The sequence below is a fragment of the Ambystoma mexicanum genome, chromosome 11 (genome assembly GCF_040938575.1).
Source record: "Ambystoma mexicanum isolate Mex_15411 chromosome 11, UKY_AmexF1_1, whole genome shotgun sequence".
Classification (NCBI taxonomy): domain Eukaryota; kingdom Metazoa; phylum Chordata; class Amphibia; order Caudata; family Ambystomatidae; genus Ambystoma; species Ambystoma mexicanum.
This window is the reverse complement of record NC_090934.1, coordinates 1,169,216,816-1,169,239,294: the sequence shown is the minus strand read 5'-3', so window position 1 is coordinate 1,169,239,294 and position 22,479 is coordinate 1,169,216,816. Positions and strand designations below refer to the sequence as shown.

Below are 22,479 nucleotides of genomic sequence, written 5' to 3'. Positions count from 1 at the left end.
AAAGGGCAATTCAACTTCGTTGAAAGCCTTTTTGGTGTCTATCGAGCTTAAAGTTGGCCCATCTTCCATTTTTCTCATCACATAAACTATATAAGTTAATCTAATGAGGTAATCAGTGGAGGATCTATGTGCTATGTAACCCACTTGATCTGTGTGCTGTGAGGAGCCTGGAATGAGACGCAGATACAGAGGACTCATGGTTTGGGTTATTCGCTTTAATTCAAAACAGTATAGGGGTTGGAAAATGCCTCACTCTCCCTCACCTAGGAGCTATTCCCTACTTCAACCAAAAACAAACGGATCTGTCCCTTGTCAAGATATCCAAAGCAAAATACGTCCTGTGTCTGAAATCCTATTCTGGCCTTCACACTCTAAAACTAATTCTAAGGTGCAAAAGGTGTTCAACTTCAACACAAAGATGAAAAATCCAACTACAAGTTCCAACTGAACAATGTTCACTGTTCCAGGGGATGGCTCTCTTCTCCAGGTTTCACAACAACAAAATGTTCCAACCAAGAATTATCACTCCTTCAAAGTTCCGGGGGAGTAACTCCCTTCCCCAGGTTTCTCCTTATATTTCAAACAGCTCAAAATCCTAAGGACATGTGACTTCTTATGGATTCTCTTCTTTACAGTATTTCAACTTGGCTGTGCGTCCCAAGCTTGCAGGTCACCTAGTATAGGGTCTTCCTTAAGATTTGTCTTGTTTGGTAATTTCACACTTCAACACTTTGTAATCTCAACGGCATGGATCTTCTTTGAGATTCTCCTTCTTTTACACACACTTGATTGTGCCTGGTATAGTCTCCTGCTCAGACCTTCACACAAACAAAACACTTATCAACTGGTGCACTCTCCTGCCAACACTGTCACAAAATAACATTTATATCAAACACTTATCTTCACCTGGTCTACTCCCCTACCAGGACTTTTCCTTTCACCCATGAAAGAATATTTGCCCAATATTGTTTTATCGTAACCTGCTTAACAATGTTTGTTTCTTTAATAGCTTTCTGTTTCATGAAATATGATTTATCCCTTTTTCCCAGTTCCTTCCTATTTATTTGCCTTTCTTGTTTAATTATCGTCCCTTTTGGAATATAGGCTCAATTACCCCTTTGTGGCATTCCTTACAAGTAGGTTAGCCGCTTCATGTGATTCTTGTCTCACTGCCATGAAGCGGTGCACACTTTCAGGCAACCCGGTAACCCTTCTGACTTCCCTGGGTTTACTGGGTGCTTGTAGTGTTCTTCGCTCTTCTCTGCTTTGATTTCCTTCTGATTGCTGGCTCGGTGTGCGTCCTTTCAACTGCTTCAACTTTGCTGTGTCTTTCGGTTTACGCTACCTTGCGTACTTGGGCGGTGAGCCTTCTGAACTCGGTTTCCTCTTCCGCCAGCTGAATCAGCTGGGACCCCATCTCCCGTGGCATCCCTCTCCTCAGTGTACTGGCTGGTATCTGTGTTGGTCACCTTGCAGCCCCACTTCTGCAGCTTACTTCCCTTGCTGTCAGCTCTGCTGCTTTTAAAGTTCCCGGCAAGATTGAATAACGTCCAAATAGACCGCTGTGTAGGCTTACCAGTCTTGGTGATTTTTATTGTTCTTTCCCTCTTTTTTGTCTCAGTGGCTACCATATTTTTCCTTCTATGATGTTGGGGAGGCTGGCCTGACATTCTATTTGGAGTAATCATTAATGCTTCTTGCCTCTTCCTTGTTTTAATAGGTGATGTCTGTGCATTTGTGTCATGTTTGGGAACACTAAGAGTAGATCTGACAAGGATTTGAGGCGGGAGTGTTACAGTATGCCATTAAGGCATGCAGTATGGAGGGAACATCTGGGAAAGGGAATTGGGGGCATGTGACTTTCCCCAATGATGTCATATAATTCCCCTAAGTGTCGCCCCCCCCCTTGGTGGTCCACCCTCATATAGCCCCCCGACCCCCACAGGGTCAGGATCAGGTAGCTGCTTCCGTCCACTGGCCACATAGGGAGAGGCTGCCTCAGGGAAAGGAGTGATGACATCTTCAGATTCATCACAGTGCATAATGTGTTTTATAGAGCGTTGATGCACACGGTCTGCTAAATCTTCGTATGGATTTTTAAGTCAGTGTTGATTGCAATTGGCCTGTAGCTCCCTCTCTTCAATGGGGCTTACCTCTTTGGAGAAAAGTGAAATAGATGATCGGCACATGGTGTCTGGGAGTGCTCCCTGCTCCAGAAATTAATTATATAAGTTGGTTAAGTGAGGGACTAGGATTTCCTTTGTTGCTTTTTGAAACTCTATGGAGAATCCACCTGGTCCCCGATAACCATAACAGTTTGAAGGTATAAAATGCATTTAGAGACTTCTTCCTCTGAAATTGTTTGGACCACTCTGAAATAGTGTGGACCAGGAGTTTGGACAACTGTGTGGTCAACTTAGGTAGCTGTGTTATGTTGTTCAAATGCCTGTTCTGATGAGTACCTGGCTGAATAGAAATGCTCTAAAGCATCACAGATGTTTACCAGATCAGTTTTGACTGTCATGAAAGTTGCTTTTTTCTGATCAGGTGTGCCAAAACCTTCCTGCTTTATTTCCTTGTTCATAAAACAAACATCCAGCTTGCTTACACAGAAGCAAGACTTTTTAGTGTAACAAAAGTAAAGGTCAGGTTGACTTTATTGAGAAAGTTATGGATCCCGGAGGAGGGTGACCTTCTGTAGCTGTCTTCTAGCTGTTTTATCCTGGATTCCAGGGTGGTGAATCGTTCTTTGTCCCGTTTCTTAACATGGTAGCCTTTCTCAATAAAAATTCCTCTCCAAGTGGCTTTCGCTGCTTCCCAGAAGATTCTGTAATGAGTTGTCTCGGTTTTGGTTTAGGTTGAAAAAAATCTTGTACACTCCTTTGGGCAATTCTCGGTCCTCCTTTGCTGTACATGAAATCAGATTAAACTTCCATTCAAAGGGGGTGATGACCGTAAACGTTGCTGGGAAGTGATTTGATTTTGCTGTCACAACAATGTGTGCATTCAGGAGACTGTGTATTCTCTTTAGACATTCATTGCATCAAACCTGCCGAAGGGTTGACGGATGGCCGAGAGGTGGGTATAGTCCCAAGAGCCAGGGTGCAAGATTTTCCATGAATTAACTCAGAAAGACAACCATATCAAGGCTTGAAAAGCTTTCACCACTGGTGGGCTGAGTAGTTTAATTTAAATATTAGGGCGCCTGGCAAAACCCTGAAATGCCCAGGTAGGTAAACTTAAATAAACGAAACACAATCTTTCAGGGCGAAAGGTCCCTCAACTCCCAAATCTCAAAATGTATATATATAACTACACATACATTATTTCACATTGGTGTATTTTAATAATTTAGAGATAGAGTACCAAGGGGTATTCTGGAAAAACAATACAAATGAGTATGATCCGTACCAAGAGAGGATCTTAATGTACAAACATATAACAACCAAAGAATATTGTCAGAACAGTTGTGAAATGAAGACAGAAATCAACAATTATTAAACAACAACTGAAAGAATCACAATAACAACAGTGTTTAAATTGTGCACTGTTCATGTGAAGTATAGTCGTCAAGTAGTTTAGGCATATTAGATCTGTCCAGTGTAGGGTCAGAAATTTCATTCCTCCACCTAGAATTCTAGGGCACTCTTGGAAGGGCGTTATAAGAGAGTATATCGGTGAGAAAAAGGAAGGGTCTCCCGCTTTTGGGCCATATACCAACATCAACATAACTCACTTTTTTTTACTTGTGTCATTATCCAGCAGCCATCTATGTCCTGGGATAGCGTATTAATCTGAAGTGGGGAGTTTGTGATGTACCAGGATCATTACTCAATTTACTTGCCTACTGCATAGCACCAAAAAGCTTGAGCTCACCATCCCCCCTCCCCCATGTTCTGGGGATTCCTCAGCGTTCAGCTGCGTTTCTTGAAACAGGATAATATCTCCACAGATTTTCCTCAAGTATGAACATATTTTTATCCTTTAAATGGGATTATTTATGTTGATGCCCCATGACCGTACTGATATAGCTCTGAAGCTTTAACTTATAAGCCTCTGTTCTGAAATCTCAGTCCTCTGGCAAAGGTTCCCTCGAGTGTGGTATGGATTTGTCTGATTTGCATTTTGCTAACATATCCGGCATCAGTTTTGTAAGTTCTGGTTCCGTCTGTTCCCGATAAGCCTGTCTTGCTGATTTACCACTGTCTCCCTATTCATGCAAATGTTTAAAGGGTTTTTCTAGTGAAATTGACACAATTTGCCTGTTTCCCACCTGGAGTTTAAGAGTGACCGAGGCAAAGCCCCTGTATTTCAATTCTTGCATTTAACCTGCTCCTGTTTTATATCGTTGAATTGTCTTCTTTTTTCCACTATTCCTGGTGCTAAATTCTGGAAGAAGTCAATCCTTCGCTCCTTCCAGGTAATTTCCACCTTGTCTCAAGCCAGTCGCATTATTCTATCCTTAACAGTGAACCTCACAAACCAGGCTATTATGCATCATGGAGGTTTGCCAGGATCCGGTTGATAGGCTTTCGCTATCTGTGCAATCCTGAATATTCATGTGAAGTACAGAAGCCAAGGGTTTCAGTATGAATGCTTTAATTTCAGGTCCTTCGTTTCCCTTCCGCATGCTTAGAATTCTTATGTTGTTTTGTCGATCACTATATTCCTGGTCATCCAGGTGTTCAGAGAAGACCGTTGGCTATCTGCTACAACATTCTAAGGTTACAATGTGGCCTTCAGCTTCGTTGAGCCTGGAGTAGATCAATCCCAGGTCATTGCATAGTTTGAGCACCTCACATTTAATTGAGGAGACATCCTTCGCCATAGATTACAAGAGGGAGCGCATATCTCTAGAAGTGGTATTTATAACAGCCCGGGTAGAGTTGCTCGATTTATTAGACATCGTTGTCCGAGATATTTCTTTATGGGATATCTTATGTTTGGCTAATTACTATACCATAACCTCTTCGTTAGAGGGAAAGACCTAATCTGTGATGTGAGGGTCAGCGATACACCCACTCCATATATTGCTTCTTGGGGAAGTATTGCTCCACAAGATCAGGAATCCAGGTTTGGCAATGCAGTATGTTAGGGAGAATTCTCAATAAATGGCTGATTTCCCTTGCCTAATGAGTCCCTCATCAGCTTTGCTGGATTTATAGGGTTTATTTTTTCACATGGCAAGAGTGTGAGCCTTTTTTCCTACTCTTACATGTGTTTTGCTGTGTCTGTTTTCACTTTTTGTGTGATCTTGGGCACTGGAGCCTCACCTACTCCAGAGCACCACTTTTTTGTGTGTGTTACACAGCACCTTCAGTGCAGTAACACAGGGTTGTCTTTGAGACTTCCCACTGACTCCATTTTTATGGGGCTGACTACTGTCCCCCAGAAACATGTAAAGTTGCCATTAACTTTATATAATAACTTTAAACTACAGACCCAGTACACCCCATCTTACATGGAGTACTGGAAAGGGTTCATTCCTATCCCTTTTTGTATGTGCCTCTTGGAGCCTTGTTTCACTCCCTTAACTTTAAGACTTGGCTGGTGGCAGTGGTATCTACCCTAACTTTGCTACCGTGATTATATTATATAAACGTGGTATTGTTTTCGGCTATTATATTAGCCTCGAACATAAACCAGCTTGAACAAATACATTTTATTTTGGTTCCGGCTGGGTTTATTAAACATTTCTTTTTGTTAAAGTCTTTCTCGTGTTGTTCTCTGCGCGCCAAACCTTGGATGATTCCTTTGTTCGCTGTCTTTTCGCGGGCTTCTGCACAGAAGCCCTCCTTATCCCTTCTTAAGGCGCCTGATAGTCTAGGTAGGCAGGATGTGAGGGAGGGATCTTTGGACCCCTGCCATGGGTTCCCTTGGTAACCCAAGTCACGCTCTTGTCTGATTGGCTAAGGGGACTGGCCTGTGATTGACAGCCAGGCTGTATGAATGGGGGAAAACTGCATAAAAAGCAGGTCTCTGGGACTGGAAGAGCAGAGTCACCACTGGAACGAAAGAACCAACGAGGAACTGGAAGAAGAGGACCCCTACAATGACTGAACTGCCCGGTGAAGCCCTGCTGCAGGTCCGAATCTCCAAATCCGATGACAGAGAAGATCCTCCAGGAGACTTCTTCCTTTGAGCTGGTGGGACCAACCAGTTTGCCCAAACTACAAGCCAGGATCCCTCCTCTGGTTGAATTCGTTGTACAGAGCTACAGTGGGCCAGATAGCCAGGAAGGTCAGACCCTGCTTGGGATTTAAGGAGTGCACCTTTTATTCGTTGTTTTGCTCTGCTGCTGGTTTCTTCCGTGGGTGGCGCAGGACCCTCCAGTCTTCCTACTTCATGTCAGTCTGACAGTCGCTTCAGGAACCATGAGCCTGCAGGAACCACCAGAAACGTCCGCCTCAGCTACTGCTCCCTCTCCGTTTTAAGGTACTGTGCAAATCCGGTTTGTGCGTTTCGGTCAGCCGCGGTGAAAGTGTTTGAAATCTTTCTCCAATCCGAGGGCTTGTCCTTCTCTTCTCTTTGAACTAACTTTTCTATCAACCAACCTCGTCCGGAATCGGTGCCACGAACTTTACTGCGAACTACATTGAACCTATTATCTTGAGCAAAAGACTTTTGAACCATTGACTTTGGCCCTAAGCCTTTTCTAGCTGATTTTAACGTTGTAGTCTCTATTGTTGAGTGGCCCTGCTTACTTACATGTTGTTTTGCCTAATTTCTAATAACTTTGTCTTTCCCTCCCTTTTAAATTGCTGGAGTACCATTTTGCTCCCACTTCATTTTGTGAGCTTAACTTGTCTGGAGTTTAAGGGAAGTGGTGTGGTGTATTTTTGATTGTGATTTTTAACTTGCTTATAATAGTGAAATGTTATACAACTGTTGAGTAAATAAATCTATATTCTTTTACTTAGAAACCTTGAGTCAGTGTTTGCCTGAACCATAGTAATTGCTGTCCTTTGTGTAACCATTTGTACTGCTCACTTACTCTTGAGATAAGTCTGGCTGCTCCGCTACTGCTACCACTATAACTGTGTAGTACGGGCCTGTACCAAAGGTTAAATTGTACTGTCACTTGTAGTCTTATTTGTGTGTAGTGTTCCCAAAGGGTACTGCATATGATTCTGCCTAACACGGCATGAGCGAATATTCTTGTGGGTCCTGCTTTATGCTGATAATGATATTGCGGCACTGCAGTTTCCACTACGTTCTACCCCGAACTTTGTTGCCAAGAGTGTTGCTCCCAATCTCTCAGGATTGTGCTCCAGTAATGAAGGTGCTGTATCGGTGAGCATGGGCACCACCCACCTTGATTGCTCAGATGCTGTTTCAGAGTGCTTCAGTAGATTGTGTTCTGTGCGGCCCTCTGTTCGGCCTGGATCTGCAGCCTCCAGTATGGTTCACAAAGGGCCATGTTGTCCTGCATGCCAGTTGGAAGCTTGTGGGAGCTATACTTCAGTAAAGAAGGCTCTGTCACATGGAGCGCAAGCAATTTTCACCTTGTGCTTTCAGCCGCTGGTTCTGGTGTGTCTTTGCACGATTCTGAGTCTAGTGTGAGCCGCTTTATAGGGATAGAAGTCAGTGAAACCCCCTTTGTTAGTGGTTTCGAAGTCGTGTTTTCTTTCCTTCTGTGCTCAACAGAGCTCTCCCCAGTGCACATTTTTAAGAATCGGGGCCAATGTTTTCAAACTATCATTTTGAAAAAGGGGACTACTCTATTGTTGCTTCCCCTCGCAGAGCGGTAGATAATCCTGTTATAACATTTATTAAATTGTTTGATACTTTAGGAACTTGTGTCAGAGTCCGTTTTATTTGATTCTATACATCTGTGAGTCACAGATCAATTAGCTCGCAAACTGAACCCCTTTTAGTCCAACCAGTCAACGCTTTCCAACACTTTGCACTGAATCCTAAAGTCCTCCTCCAGTGCACATTTTCTTCAATTACCTTGTTTTTTGTCTGAATGTTGCTAATAACAAGGACCCTTTCTCAGCAAAATTTCTCAAACTCTTGCTGCATTATGTGCATGGTTATTTGAGAACTGGTGATAACAGCATTAACTCTGAACAATAAAAAACACACTGTTGGGTGTCTTAGGTTTTCGGATTTGGTTTAACACCTATGCTGTATACACCCAGTGCCCAATCTCTGTAGATGTGGACATTGGACCAGCCGCTTATCACTTTAAGTCTTGCTTCACCCTCTCTCTATCCAGAGGAACATCAATTCAATCATGGTCAACCCCGAAAAAAACAAAATCGTGTGAGCTGCTGGTTCTCCCTCACTTTGCAATTCCTCTTTTTGCAGCCCCTGACTGTTGTGGCCCAGGGGGGGAGGTCTGCACACCCGCATCCACGCAGTAAATAATGGCCAGGACGCAGCGCTCAATTTGCACACGTCTGCTTTATAAAACATCACACAGGCTCTGCCACTAGCCCCTCCTTCCTCCGTCACTTCCCATTCCCCGTCCTCCCGCATGCCGCGCCCCGGAACCAGACGTCAAGGTGACATCTCCCCCTTTTTTAAACAGTCACTAGACTTCAGCAACAGGCAGGGGTCCTAACAGAGTTCTCTGCCATTTCTTCAATGTGGTTTGTTTTGGGCTCGCTGAGGACGTGAGCAGGACGGCTCAGGGGTGTCGCCTCTCGCTCCCCTCTCGAAGTGGTCCTCTGGTTCCGAGCTTCCAGTGTCCTCGTGATCTCCTTGATATGGTTCATCTGACAGGTAGTCCGGCGGGGCACTCGCTCTCCCACTTAACCTCCGAAACCTGGAGGGCGATATCTTCTTGAAGTGAAAGGAGTTGCGAGTGGTGCAACCCCTTGTTCCTTGGGCCGTGATCATGGAACCCTTTTTGTCAGTGATGAGCAAAGGTTCCTCATGAAAGGAGGTGTGCTTGTGCATTTGTGGTTGCCTCACCGCAACTATATCTCCTACTTCCAGCTGAGGCTTCTGAGCATCCCGGCGTTCGTCCGCATAGACTTTCATGCACTCCTTTGCAGCCTCATCACGCTCTCGTACTTCTCGGTCCACTTCAGGTCGACTGTTCTCGGACTTGGCTTGGGGGAGCCTTGTCTTGATGTCCCATCTGAACATCAGATCAGCTGGGGTCTTTCCAGTGGTACTATGGGGTGTGCCTCGGTAGTCCCGGAGTAACTGGTACAGCACTTGTTCGTAAGGTTGCCCAGTGAGCTTGGCGATCTGTAATGATCTCTTGAGGTTGGCCATGAATCTTTCGATTATGCCATCAGCCTGAGGCCATAGGGGAGTGATCTTTTGATGGTAAAACCCCATGTATCCTGCAAACTGGGCAAAGCTGTGACCTATGAACGGAGGTCCATTATCCGTTTTCAGCACCTTTGGCACTCTATACGCAGTGAAGATGCGATCTACTGCTGGTATGACGTGATGGGCTGCTGTTGATGACACAATTTGAGCGTCAGGGTATCTGGAATATTTGTCCATAATGGCTAGCACATACTTCCCCCCTTCAATAGGTCCGAAGAAGTCGGCGGCCACCACCTCCCATATCCCTTCGGGTAGTTCAGATATTTGGAGCGGTTCAGGGAGCCTGTTGGGTGTGATGAGGCAGCAAGTGGGGCACGATCTAAGCAGTTCCTCCACCATCGAGTCGAGATGGGGGAACCAGACCTTCTGGTGCAGCACGCATTTGGTGGATACCACCCCACTATGACCTTCATGTGCAAGCTCACAACTTTCTTTTGCAAAGACAGAGGGATGACAATTTGCAGTCCTTCAGCAGCAGATGATCATCAGAGAGTGCCCGTTCTTCTTTTAGCTGCAGTAACCGCTCTACTTCTGCATGTACCTCCTCCCCCGCCGCTCCACCTTTCTCTTTCGCTCGTCTCCACAGTCCTGATCGGAGGCCTCCACTGATTATCTGGCAGACTGTGTCGTTGTCCACCTCTCAGGCTATCTGGGATGTCTCGATTCCTTCCAGAATTGTTTGCTGTATGAGATATCTGAGATACCTGTCCGCTACAGACGGCTCGGGTCTGGAAAGAATGTCGGCTGGGTTTTCGCCTTTCCCCGGCCGGTGTGTAATCTCCAATGAGTAGTCCCGCAATCTTATACCCCCCTCGCGATGTGGGTTGGCATTTTTGCCTGGGGAATGGCGTACAGGAACAGCAGCACCTGATGATCAGTCACCACTCGAAATGGTTTTCCATATAAAAAGAGGTGAAAATGCTTGTACGCCCATACCACTGCCAACCCCTCTTTTTCGGCCTGTGATTATGCCTGTTCCATGGGAGAGAGACTTCTGCTGGCGTAGGTGACGACGTGCGTCTGGGCTGGATCTGCTGGGTCCACCTGAGCCAGAATGGCCCCTATGCCCATTGGACTTGCGTCCACGGTCAGTTCCGTTCTCCGGTTGGGACCGTAATAGGACATGTTTCCGGCCTTGGCGACCCTTTCACGAATGGTTTCAAATGTCTTTTGACATTTGTCCGACCAGCAGAATGGGACGTCCTGTTTGGTTAGCGCTCACAGAGTTTCACTTACTGTAGCAAAGTCCTTGATATAACGAGTGCAATAACTTGCAAGGCCCAGTAAGGACCTCAGTTCAGACACGTTGTATGGAGGTGCCGTTTCATTCAGTGCTGCGACATTTTCTGGATCAGGTGTCATACCCTTCTCTGAGAAGATGTGACCAAAGAAGCGCAGCATGCTTTTTCTGAATTCACATTTTTCACGATTAAGCGTGCGATTGGCCGCTTTCAATGCCTTGCATACTTTAGTCAGGGCTTCATCGTGTTTGTTAACGTCCATCCCGAAGACTGAGATATCATCGCTATAATTGATGCAGTTGGGGATGTGCTTGTTGACATTGTGCACTTCGGCCTGAAAGATTTATGCCGCCGATGACACCCCAAAACGTAGTCTTTTGTAACTAAACATCCCCAGGTGTGTTACGAAAGTGGTGATGTTTCTACTCTCAGGACTCAGTACCAGTTGGTGATACCCTTTTTTAAAATCCAATTTGGAAAAGACCTTGGCTCCATTTAGAAAATGAATCATGTCAGTAATGCGTGGGGCCATGTGTCTTTCTCTTAGCATAGCTTGATTGGGGCTTCTCATGTCGACGCACAGTCTGATGGCTTCAGACCCCTTCTTGGAGACGGGGACTATTGGCGAGACCCAGGTGGTGGGACCTGTAGCTGGGTCTATGATGTCCTGTTCAAGTAGTTTGTGGAGCTCATTTTCTACCATTTTCTGAATGTTGATTGGGATTCCTCTATAGTGTTGCGTTATTGGGCGTAGAGAGTCGTCTATGTGGAGCTTCACTAGCCTGTTTTTGAGACTCGCCACGCCTTTGAATAGGCTGGGGTACAATTTGTTGATCATTTTGTGGGGGTCGATGTATTTATGGACCATGATGTTATACAGAATATGTATGAGTCCCATTTCCGCAGCTTCCTTGAAGCTGAGAACACATCCGTTTTCTGTCTCTGTCGTGAGGACATGAATGGGAATCTTCTTTTCATGATCTTTGTATCGACACAGGCCTTCAAATTGTCCCATGCATTTGAGGGGTGCTTTAGCCCCGTATGCATAGATGTCCACCGTGGCTGGTGTCAGGTGTGGTCTGTGTGGCAAATCATTGAAGATTCTTTCGCTGATCACGTTTACCGTAGTACCCGTGTCGATAAGAAATTCAGTGGGTTGTTCATTCAGCTTTATTATTATTGTCAGACTGTGTTGGCTGGCTGTGGGATTTCCCAGTGCGTAGACGTACGCTTTTTTTCTCTGGTCGCTCCATGATGAGCTGATGTCCGACTCAGAAGGGGATTGCTCCACCAGGTATCGCACGTGACGCCTGGAACGCTGTTCCGATCGCATGCGTGTGACATATCTTCTCCGTTTTCTTCTATCTCATCTTTGTCTTCTCCCGAGTCTCTCTTTTGGTTCCTGGTTCGGGAGGCTTTGTGGGCGCTGTGAGCTGGTGGGCGGAGGTGGTAAAGTCTTGGGTGCGGTTCTCGTCCTGGATTTGCATGTGATCTCCCTGGACTTCTCCCTCCCTTTTTCCCTCGAGAGTCTGCACACAGACTTGAAGTGGCCTTCTTCTCTGCACGTGGCGCATCGCTGGCCGACAGCAGGGCACGTGCCATTGTGCGGGTACTCAAACCTGCACTTGTAGCAGAATGGTTCTTCTAGTCTTCTCTCCTGCTGCAGTCGATGTACAGACTCTGGTGGCTTGGGGTTGTTGAAGCTCTGCACCTGTGAGTCCACTGTCCTCTTGGCTCAAGCTAGCGCCAGAATTTCATTCAATGTGCTAGATTTTTTAAGTAGTTTTCGTCTGAAAGTTTGTGATTCGCACCCTGCGATGATTTGAGACCTCAAAGCCTCTGTATTTGATTAGTTGGCAAAGTCACAGTGTTTCATCTTTGTGCGCAGATGCATGACGTATGCGTTCATGGTCTCTCCTTTGGACTGCTTGGTGCTATGGAACAGATGACGCTCATAGTCCACATTGGTGTGTGGTGTAAAATACGCCACTATCGCATCCTTTAGGTCTTGAATGGTGTCAATGGTGTCAGCAGGCATTTCGTCGATGATGTCATGAGTCACTGGTCCCACAGCCAGTTTAAGGAGACATTTTTGTCTTTCATCTGCTATGGGCCCTGTGGCCCCCACATACAGTTAAAAGTCTTGTATTCACCCGGTCCACTGTGGACCCATGTTGCTAGTATCAGCCACATCAAAGACACCAGGCATCTGGGCTGCTCGTGTGTCCGGCAGCCTATAAGGGGTCTGATCATGCCCTTGCGGTCCTTGTGCCTGTGGCCCCTGGGCTTGGGCCTGCGCAGCCTGACCTCTGTCCGGGTTGGACATTTTCCTTCGTTTGTGTGTGTCCCCTCTTTGTTCTCGGTGCTGGGTGAGGTGGGTGTGGGGCCTTCTGTAATTATCCTTGTGCTTCCTTTGGAGTAATGGCTGCCTCTGCAGGCACGAGCACCATTACTTTAGGGGCCCCCTTGTAGAGATATCGCGAGAGCCGCAACTCTCGCGAGATCTCGGCCGCGGCTACTAGGGCCGCCCCCGCGCGCTCGGCGCGCATTACGGGAGCAGCAGAGGACGCGGGAAGACGTCCTCTCCCAGCTCCTCCGAGAATTAGGCCCCGGCCTAGAGAAAGACATTACAGCCTCCCAGCTGCAACCACTTACTATAGAGACAAGCTGCCCAAGGGGATTTATCACCCTCTCTTCAATATATGTTGAATGATGTCGTATGCTGAATAAAGGACATCACTGTTACCAAGAGGCCTCCTGTCATCCTTACAACTATTATACTACACCCCTCTCACCTTGGAACCGTGAGTTGCTGTTGTCTGCTAGGGCCAAGCAGGCCTTGGAGACTCTCTGTGGTCACCGCCGCTGCCAGGGAGTTCCGATTCCTTTTTGGAACATTGTCCGCCGTTCCGTATCACCGGTGCACCCGGGCGTGTCTCTGCTCTTCGGGAGCCTGAGACAATGTGCCTCCCTCACCGCGCTCCAACGCCAGCCCACGCGGCCCTGCTGCGACACAGCAGATGATCGCGGCACCTCCGGGCAGCCGCTCCAGACCTGCAGGTGACACCCGACACTCGTTAGCCTGGAGGATTCACCACCTCGATGCCAGTGTTGTTGCCCAGGGGGGAGGAGGGTCTGCACACCCGCTGTCACGAAGTAAATAATGTCCAGGACGCTGAGCTCAATTTGCACACGTCTGCTTTATTAAACATCACACGGGCTCTGCCACTAGCCCCTCATTCCTCCGTCATTTCCCATTCCCCGCCCTCCCGTGCACGGAACCAGACATCAACGTGACACTGACTTTGCCCCGTTAACCTGGAGTTCTGCATAGACTTCTCACTTTATTTACTTATTCAAAGTAAGTAATTTGCATTGTCTTGCTACGTCCATCTCAAAATGCTCAAGCAAATAATTCTCTTTTGCCCATCTTGTGTTTTCCCGACTAGACTATATGAATACTCTCTGTACAGCTCTTCCCTACTCTGTGTCAGCTATACATTATTGAATATGCCAATTCCAGACTTGCCATGAACACTCTCTGGCTTTCTCACTTCAAGTCTGTCCTTTCAACTTTACACTGACTGCCTGTTAAATAGTGCATCCTATTCAAGTCTCACCAACCTATGCTTTTATTAAAAGGACCCCCTCCTTTCTTTAACTACTTCATTTGTTTTCCTTTTCCCCCCTCTCATATCCTGCCTTCATCTAAAGCCACACTTCTGAAAGTTCTTGGGTTTGTTTTTTTCCAAAGGTGCCCTCTCCTTTTCTTGGCAGCCAGAGATGGCACGCTCTCTCTCTCTCCCACTTCATATTATCATTAATCGCCAATCCTTCAGATGTTTTTTGAAACACATCCTTCGCTTTTGCTTTTGAATGATCCGAGTCTCTCTTCTTCTCTAGAAGCAGCACCAAGCGACCAGTGCAGTAGCTGCACTTTAGAAGTGTAACTAGAACTTGATGATTCCCTATATAATTCACAATAAACTAACGTTGGATGAGAGACCTCTTACACCCATATTATAATCTCTGACTTTATCACCAATTTGACTGCAGCATAGCAAGAAAATATTGCTTCTCTGGACTCTGCAAGCTTTTACCTCTCCACGCCTTGAATAGTGATAAATTCCCTAAAATGTTAGATAAATGCAAGATAAAGTGGGGCCTGACACATTCACTGCATATAAGGTTCTGTCGAAAGCATTGCTTTGTTCCTATTTATATTATTTCAGAAAATCTCACCACTTGCCTAAATCCTTAGACTCACAATGGAATTCTCCCTTATTCAGTAGTTATGAACATCTCATGTGATACTGTTGATCATTATTTTATCAGATCAGTAAAGTATTTGGGGCTTCCCTTTAAAACTGTTGTTATACCTGTTTCATACAATTCCACGCCTTTCTTTTTTGCAACCCCCGAAACTTGTTTTCTCTTAGACTTTCTCCACTCTAGCCCATCCAGCGGTGTGCTTTCCTGAAGTCTTTATTCACATTAGGGCAGACGTTGCCACCTGATGCCTTGTGCAATCAGTTGGCAACATCACAACGAGTTACCAAAGAATCTGCACAGTATTTCTTGTGCAACCCACTTTTGGAAACAAAAATGTCCAGGCTCTAAGTTTTCTAGGAAAGATGGACTAATTCCCAGAAAGCAGTGCTTATTTCCAGATGGAGTTTTGGGCGATATGTTGAGAATATCTGCAGCAGCTCAAAGTGTCAACAAGGTTTTTCGGAAAGGTAAGACCACTCAATGCTTTGTTTATACCCGGGAATACTGATGGTACACAGCAAACCCCACATTAAATGTCATCTGTCTTTAAACAATTGATGTGGGGAAAAAGCAAGCAACTATTTAATGGTGGTGTATAGTACCGAGAATACCAGAGAAGATGGGACTATAATGAATGTAAACACCAAAACGCTGCAACATATTCTACATAGTGTAAACATGTGCATTATCCTATGTTTGTTATTACTTGGGTTTTACTTTGCCTCTGTCCTTTCTCAGGTACACGTCTTCTGAAACAGTCTTTCTGTATCTATGTTTAGTGCTTTCCTTATCTTTTTTTTTTTTTTATTTGATTTGGCTGAAAAATTCAACCTTTCAATACAAAATCCATTTACTTCATTAAAACATATAAAATGTGTCATGATACTACATAAATATTATATTCCTTTATCTGATCACAATTCCCATAAATTATTTCTACACTATTCTAAGCGTAAATCCTTTGAGTTCATAATAAAACAGAAGGAAAAGATAATCAATAGGAAGATATAAAAGTGTAAAAACAAGGAGAAAGGGCAGTTATTTAGCATACAGAGCAAGGTGCTTATACAGTTCTCAGCATAGCATTTCAGTATTGTTTGTGTTGACTGTATTATTTATTATTTTTTTAGCTTTGTTTTTTTGGTTCTTCATCATTTTCTAGTTTTAATTCATTTAGAAAATTTACCGTTGCATATCCTATTGATTTTGAGTGCACATGAAATATAAATTTCCACAGCTCTTTAGCCTCCATGTGTGTTCGGTGTTGAAACAGATTTTTAAAGTATTTAACTCTTAAGCAATCCAACTTTGTGCACTCAGTGAGCAGGTGTTCTAGTGATTCCTCATGCTTATTACAGAAGCGACATAGACTACATTTTACAGCATCAGGAAACCATCTAGATGTAATTTCCCTGGTTTTCCATTGGTTTAACCTCAAGCGCAGAAGTCCTGCTCGATGCGAGACATTTGGTGATTTTAAGAGATACTCTTCAGGGGTACCAAGGGATTTTAAGGCAAAAGGATTCCGTCTAAAGCATTTATAGACTTGACATTGTTCTCTAGTGCTTATCCAATCCATTTCCCAGATCTTTTGCTTAGCTTTGTCAGGATTTTGTAACAAAAGCTCATTCCCTACGTCTGCTTCTTGCAAAAATCTCTGCGCTTGGGCTTTCCAATGCTTAGCAAAATTGTCATTCGATGTTTTTACATAATTTGCTAAGTGTTTTACCAGCCTATTCCTATGATCTTCCAGGACACATTTCCTGTATAGCATGCATACTCTCCATTTATAGGTGGCTTGCATCGATATGAGCCCTAATTCATGCCTTATGAGGGCTATGGGTGTAGATTTCGAGAGTTTCAAAAGATTTTTCCAGTATTCTCCTTCTTTCTTCTCCCAATAGTTGCGTGTTTTGTATAGTCTTATCTCTGACCCATACAATTGTATTGGCAGACCCTTTTGCTTATAGTATGACATCAGGGGAGCGATGGTGAATTTACAATATTTGCCACTGATAATTTTTGCTTGGGAGATTAGATTATTCCATTTTATTGTTGCAGTGGTTTCATATGGAGTGTCCTGAGGGCTATTGTTAATATTCACTCCCAGGTAAATGTATTCACCCACTGATTCGATCTGCTGATTATCTAAAACCCACCTATGATCTTTATTTCTTTGCTGTGAATTTCCAAATTGGATCACTTTTGTTTTTTTAATATTTGTGATCATACCATTGCATTTGGCATAGTTTTCCAATACATTGAGCATATTGCGTAATCCCATCGGTGTCTTTGATAGGAGGAGGAGATCATCGGCATACAGGAGCCATTTAATTTCGTGCTTGCCTAGTTTTGGGGAATCAGTTATGATGTTGAGAAACTCTTTACCCATGTCAGAAATGAAAAAATTAAAAATTGCCGAAGCAAGTATACACCCTTGCTTAAGTCCTCTCGATGTGTCAATGGGGTCAGTCAGCAGACCATCGCTGTTTAATCTTATTTGAAGTGAGGTACCCTGATGAAGCTCAATGATCCACTTCAAGATGTTCCATGGGCAATTGTTTCTCATTAGCTTCACCACTAGCAGCTCCCTCAATATAGAATCAAACGCAGTTTTGAAATCGATGAATGCAATATACAGTGGTAGATTTTTACTTGCTTGTTTTGCAATGATGGCATTTATGGTGAATAGGTTAATACCTGTTCCTAGGCCTTTAATGAAACCTGTCTGCCAGGGGTCCCTCAGGGTCTCTCTGTCTAGCCAGTTGTTAAATTCATGCAAGACAAGACGAGCAAATATTTTCCCCGGACAGTCCAGGAGGGCTATTGGTCTATAGGATCCTGGATCAAGTCTGTCTCCCTTCTTAAACAACGGGATTAGAATAGATTTTTTCCATGATGTTGGGATCAACCCGGTGCGCATCACTTCCGCAAATATTTTCGTCAGTATACGTGACCACACTTCTATCTCTTCTTTGATGGTTTTATTATCGAGCCCATCCGGGCCAGGGGCCCTTGAGGAGCTTAGTTTTGAGATATAGAATAATATGTCATTTTGATCAAATTGTATCGTGTGATCCCAGTTTATACCTTTAAGAGGTATTTGCTGGATCATCATTGGTGTCTGGTATATTTTCAGGAAGTAATCGCGCCAGGTTTTCGCGGATATGGAGTTAATTTGAACAGATGACTGATGTTTGTAGGTGACATTATTCAGGACTTTCCAGATTTCCGCTGATGATTTGGAGGCTATTTTTTTAAGCATGTCCTCACTGTCTCTCTGGTAACATTGGGCCTTTCTACTTCTTAACCAGTTTTTATATACTGTCCGTATGTGCCTTATCTGCGGAAGTTTCTCTTCTAATGTTAGATCTTTTAGTAGTCGTATTTGTTTTCTCATGTTAGCTTTTTTGGTTTTGACATCAATGTCAAAGACATGAGTATGTTTGTACCCTTGTCCTTGTGAGGTGTTTTTCACATATGCATATTTCTGCATTATTGATACATAATCCAAGCCTGAACGTGTGGCCAAATGTTTGTCAAAATCCTGCAGGGAAGTATCGGACCACTTGATTTTATTCCTCCTGTTGTTAATAATTATATTTCCATTATATGTGTCCCAAGTGCTTTTATTGGGTTTTTTTCTGTTTCCCACACCAAGCAGAGTTGGCTGTGATCACTTTCCCTTTTTGACTCTACAGTCATGGATTGGATTAGATTTAACAGTGCACTGTTCACAAATATGTAATCTAGTATGGCTTCAGCTGAACCATTATGCCATGTGTTAGCAGCCTGCGTATCCCCCTCCACAGTCCCATTTAGCATAAATAACTGCATGTCTTCCATTATTGCTAACCATCTTCTTTCTTCTACCGTTCTTTTTCTTTTCCTCTTATTCAACAGATGCATGTTAAAATCGCCCATGATCATTACATGATCAACATTTCTTTCTTTAGCAATTTTGGCAAATACTTCTTGACAGAGTTCAAAAAAACAATCTGCAGTTAGATGAGACCTTCCCCAATAGATGTTTATGAGTATGAGTAGGTGTGAACCACTCTTCAATTTAACAGTTTGGATGAAAGGGGTGGTGGAGTCATACATAGCTATTGTAAAGCCTTTTGATTTCTTTACTGCAACTAAACGCCCTGCCATTGGTCTACCACGTGGTAGGCATATTGCTGGTTCTAAGTATATTTCATAACCATCCCAAATTGGGGCTTCGGTTAACCATGTCTCCTGCAAGACCACTATATCAAATTTGTCCAGTTCAGTATTCGCTGAATTCGTAAAATGCTTGAACCCCCGAGTGTTCCAACATATCAGTTGGAGTTTCTCTTTTGCTATGGGTTGTTATGAGCGATCTAAATGATTACCTCTTCCCTCATCTAATGCAGCAAAGTTGGCACCATAAATGCGGGGAATCCACTTTGTGGATCCTCCGACTTCTTCATTCGACTGACAGTCTTCTTGATACAAGTTAAAGCCCATTTGAAAGAAAGCATCTCTAACCTGCCATAATATATCTGCAAGGATGGTTGAGTGTATAGATATTCTGGATCGTGTCAGATCCTGATCATCCATGAACTCAACTCTGTCGATGTCCGACGTTGAAATGTTCCTTAGTTGAGATATCTCCCTGCAGATGTTTATGACGCTTGATCGATTCAAGTCAAATTGCTGGAATGGATGGTCCCTGCATTCCAGTATGAAGCAGTGGCTGTTCTTCTGTGCCACTGCCCTCGATTTACATGGGACTTCTTTGCTCATATTCTTGTTCTTTTGCCATTGTGCTGTTTTTCTCATACTAGCATTCTCCATTGTCTCATTATTTGAAGACATTGCGTTGTTTATGGGACCTCTCACTAGGCGACCTCCTGGCATGGATTTTGTCTCCATCTTGCTAGATCCAGTTACCGTAGTTTCCTTCAACTTGTTGACCATGTAGTTTTCTACAGTTTTGTTTATTTCTTCTCTCATTTGCGCCTCATTTAACCCCCCCCACCTTGAATCTATCTTTTCACTGTTGGGGAGTGCCTGAGGTTGGGCGCTTTCACTTCTTCTCATTGCTGTTTCTACTGCAACTAAGTCATTTAATGGTTTGTAGAATAGGCTTGGTGTAATTTTATTTATACTACTTAAGGGCATGGTTCTCATATGCTCACTGCTTTCATCAGCGATTTTTGACTTTTCTCTGGTTTCTTTTATAGCACTTGTTATCTTCAGAATTCGTCTATTCTTTACTTTCCCTTTAACACCTTTTGCTACAGACATGGTGCTTTTCATTTTATTTGTTAAGGATTGAGCCTCTTTGTTTTGCTTGTTCAGTTTTACAACTGTTTTCTGTTGTTCTTTTTCATTATTACTGGTCTCACTAATTGCCTCCACGATTAACTTAGTCGTGGACGGCTCGCCATCGCTACCTTTTGCGACGTTCTGTAGCAGGTGCTTTGAGGGTTCTTCAATATTACTAGTGTTTGACGCCCCACTAAAATTGAATTGTTTTGGGTGCAAAGGAGTCTTAAGCCTGTTGATCATATTACTTGGGGGGATTGTGGTCTGGGTTCCCGACTCTTTTGATTCACAATGTCTAAATATTTCGTATTGTTGAATGCACTCTCTTCGTTCTCCCATTTCCTGACAGCTGTTACTTTGATCTGTCAGCTTATTCAATAATATCGTTTGATAGTTCAATTTTTGATCCATTGCTTCATATAATTTGGCCAACGATAGCAAAGCTGTGTGCATTGCTAATAAGACCGAATTTTTCTCAATCAGGGCCTCAGCCTCTTCTACAGGACTTTCATGTTGGATCACCGGCCATGCTTTCCCAACAGTAAGGTTTTTATTTCCCCTTACAGCTTGCCTGGGAGTTGGAGGGGCAAAAGAGAGTGATTTCACAAACGCTTCTTCCTCAGAGCATTCGAGCATTTCTAAAGATGTCATTGCTTTGTAGTTTTGTGATACATTCATTATGTCATCCTCTTCAATTCTATGCCTGCTTGTGTTATGTTGATGTTGTATTGGTATGGGCGACAGACTGTCTACTTGCATTAAGTCTCCTGTGTTGGAGTGTACAAATACAACTTCCTCTGTGCTCATCGAAGCAGAGCTGCAATCCATAAACTGTATAGCTTCCTCATCTACTTGACCTGTGATTTGCAAGTTATGATAAGCCTCTCTTAATTTCTGCTGGGCTTCAATCGTACAGGGCTTGGGCGGACTTTCAACAATTTTTTCAAGTGTTTGAGGTATAAACACTTTATCATTTTCACACCGTTTACTCTCTTGTTCCATGGTAGTGTCTGAGATTGCATTTCCCACTCCAACGGTTAATATTACAGGTGCGCTTACTTTAATGGCAGCTACTTCCATGTCAAGGCGCTTGTTCAGCTCAGTGAGCTTTTCGTGATTCAGATGACAATTTTTGGTTTGTTGTTGTTCTTGGGGAATTTCTGTCCCTGTGCTTGTATTCAGATTGTAGTATGAGCGGATATCAGGTACCCTTGACATTAAGCGATTCCTGTTTTTGTTACCCACTTTTTTTTCCCCTGCACAGGTAGCTCCTTTTTTCTTTAAGATTGGAACTGTTGGAGTGTGAGGCATACCCACCATGTTTTTTATCTTTGGATTAATTCCTTCTTTGAATAGTGCACTATTCATGGGCGGCATACCAGATTTCAGTGTGTAAGACCCCTTCTCCATGCTACCACAAATAAAACACAGTTAGACTCACACTCGGGTACGATACGTAGCGTAGAGATTACACTATGGGTGGAAGTAATAGTACAGGCAGTAGCCTCTTACCCTTTCACGTAGTGCACAATTTTCCCTCCTTTTTTTTATTTTTTTTTTTTTTTTTTTTATTTTTTTTTTTAATTTTATATATGATTTTTTAAGCACCTTTCTTCTCTCCTTCTCATTTGCAGTATGGCTGAGTCAAATACTGCCAGCCCAATCCGCGCCCCAGGCACAACACAACAAACAGCGAACAGCAAACAGTACTTGTCCGTACTTAGTGCGCGGCGCGAGTGCGCCAGGGAGAGAGTATTTGTAGAGGAGGATGGGAGGGGTAACTTGCACGTCACGTGCTTAACAAGGGCGGAGTCTCCCTCCAGGAAGTGCCCTAAACAAAAGAATAAGGATACACTCTTAGTAAGGCTTGGTGTATGTGAGGACAATAACAGGCTTATCCAATCACGAGTCCAAATAGAGTCCAAATATGCTCTTAAGACACGAGTCCAACTAAATACACACACACGGGGGTCTGGGTACTCAATCACCTTGTGGATCAGGAAGTCAGGCAAGCCAGGCGCTGCACGCAAAGACGTCCTCCTGGACGATTTATTTTGCGTTTTCACGACACGGCAGCGGGCTCAATAGGATTCTCGTGGTGATTTCCTTCAGCGTGTCCAGCAGATCCAGCAAACCAGCAAACAGTACTTGTCCGTACTTAGTGCGCGGCGCGAGTGCGCCAGGGAGAGAGTATTTGTAGAGGAGGATGGGAGGGGTAACTTGCACGTCACGTGCTTAACAAGGGCGGAGTCTCCCTCCAGGAAGTGCCCTTGTGGATCAGGAAGTCAGGCAAGCCAGGCGCTGCACGCAAAGACGTCCTCCTGGACGATTTATTTTGCGTTTTCACGACACGGCAGCGGGCTCAATAGGATTCTCGTGG

At 44.1% G+C, this 22,479-nt stretch overlaps 1 protein-coding gene across 11 annotated transcripts in view; it reads left to right on the top strand.

The window, feature by feature from the left end:
- The window catches only part of TLN2 (talin 2), a 7,472,684-nt gene that overhangs the window by 1,801,616 nt on the left and 5,648,589 nt on the right, over nucleotides 1-22,479 (top strand). The gene's annotated exons all lie outside the window — the stretch shown is intronic.